The sequence below is a fragment of the Bufo gargarizans genome, chromosome 2 (genome assembly GCF_014858855.1).
Source record: "Bufo gargarizans isolate SCDJY-AF-19 chromosome 2, ASM1485885v1, whole genome shotgun sequence".
In the NCBI taxonomy this organism is placed as follows: domain Eukaryota; kingdom Metazoa; phylum Chordata; class Amphibia; order Anura; family Bufonidae; genus Bufo; species Bufo gargarizans.
The window spans coordinates 400764576-400766836 of NC_058081.1; the positions used below are offsets into that span (position 1 = coordinate 400764576).

Genomic DNA, 2261 nt, shown 5'->3' on the forward strand with positions numbered 1-2261 from the left:
TTGAAGACAGGTACGGCCGCGGCGCAGGCGCAAGATTTTAAATGCAAACAGGCAGGGCCAGCAGAGAACGATCCCGTTCCCTGGCCCTGTCAATCACAATGTGGAGGGGGCGTCTTTACGATCGAAGGATGCGGCTGCTACCAGCAAGTTTAGTGGGGTGACAGAAGCCCTTTAAAGCTCATATGACCGTTTTTGGGTGGAGGATCCTTCAGCGATCGCCGGTCTGTAACACAGCTGTTGAGCTTTAAAATCCAGGGCAACTACTATCCCAGCATGCCGGTAGAAGGTATAAACCATACACGTTCCTTTTTTTTTATTATTTTTTATGTTTCCCCACATCCTTTTATATGGGATTATGGCAAGAGCTAAAATCCAAACTGGAATCACATCATCCCAAGGAGGTGTAGAAGACCTGGATTTTCCAATATTTCCAATACGCGTTTTTTTTCAACATTGCGTTTTATATGCCATTGCTGCTTATACACAACACAAATAATATTCAATATAAAATTTCATTAAAAACAAACTTAGATTCAGTAATATAGCCAATCGACATCCATAATGTTTTATATACAACTGTTGATCCAGCAAAGGCAATAATTTCCTTATATTGCGGCTAATATTTAACCCCTTCACGACCGTAATCAGTATATATACACGTGATATCTGCACATACCCCGTGCAGCTACGACGTGTATAGACGTCATGGCAGCTCTTTAATCCAAGCACTGCAAAGCGCTTGGATTAAAGCTTCTGCCCCAGCCCTGCTGCTGTCACGGACAGTATACAGTTCAGTATTGCCGGTACGGGACCAATCATAGTGCTCCCTTGCCGGCAATCGATCCGATTGGTTAGTCTGTGCAGACTAACCAATTGGATTGCGTCAGTGTTAAAATGCAGGTTTCAGGCTCTGATCTGCGCTCTGCAGATCAAAGCCTGAAGTCAGGTAGTGTCCTAGTGCCCCCCGATCTGTGCCCCCCCGATCTGTGCCCCTCCAAGCCCCCCCTTGTGTCCACCTGCCACCTGCACCTGAAGCTCTCTCCACATTCAATCAGCCTGCCTAGTGCCCTGATGCGGTCTGCCCCCTCCCCGCCCCATACATTCCTCCTGCCCCACCTCCCTCAATGTTGGCTGTGGCCAATGTTGGCCCCCCGTCTTCCAGCGCTGCCCCCGATGCGGTTAGGTCCCCCTGCTGTGTGTGATGGCGGCGGCTCCATTCCTGAGCCGCCGCCATCAGCAAAGAGTGTCAGCTCTATGCTGACACTCTGCTGTAACCCCATAGATGCCGCGGCAAAAGCGTCCGGTGCTGCCACCTACAGGGCATCTGATTGTATTATACTTTGCAATGCAAGAGCATTGTAAAGTATAGTACAGCCATCAGCCCCACTGGATCTTCATGATCCAAGAGGGACTTGATAAAAAAAAAATAAAAAAATAAAAGTAAAAATAAATAAATAAATAAAAATGTAAAATGAAAAAAATAAATTGCCTTTTCCTATAAAAAATGAAAAAAGAAAATACACATATTAGGTATCACCGCGTCCGTAACGATCGTCTCTATAAATATATCACATGATAGATCTCGTCCGATAAACACCATAAAAAATTAAAAATAAAAACTGTGCAAAAAAATTCATTTTTGTCACCTTACATCAAAAAAAGTGCGACAGCAAGCGATCAAAAAGGCTTATGACCCCCAAAATAGTACCGTCACCTCATCACGCAAAAAATAATACCCTATTTAAGATAATTGCTCAAAAAATTAAAAAGCTATGGCTCTCAGACTATGGAGACACTAAAACATCATTTTTTTTGGTTTCAGAAATGCTGTTATTGTGTAAAACTTAAATAAATAAGAAAAAGTATACATATTAGGTATTGCCACATCTGTAACGATCTGATCTATAAAACTTGACCTAACCCCTCAGATAAACGCTGTAAAAATAAATAAATAAAAACTGTTCCAAAACAGCCAATTTTTTGGTCACCTTGCACCATAAAGTGTAATAATGAATGATCAAAAAATCCTATGTACCCAAAAATTGCACCAATAAAAACCTCAACTCTTTCTGCAAAAGACAAGCCCCTGCACAAGATGATCGGCAGAAAAAAAAAAAAAAAAAAAACATATGGCGTTCAGAAAATGGACACACAAGGGGGGGCGGAGCCTGACCGCTGAGCGTGATGGAGGTCTGAGACAGAGCTCCTGCCGCTTAGACCCGTGTTTCAGCACATAAAGACACCCAGACAAACATGGTAAA

General features: G+C 43.0%; 1 non-coding gene across 1 annotated transcript; it reads left to right on the forward strand.

Annotated features, from left to right (window-relative positions):
• Nucleotides 1–1195: 1195 nt before the first annotated feature.
• On the forward strand, nt 1196–1281 carry LOC122929863. The gene has a single exon (XR_006388078.1). It is a non-coding gene; the product is annotated as a small nucleolar RNA SNORD71 (small nucleolar RNA).
• Nucleotides 1282–2261: the final 980 nt, after the last annotated feature.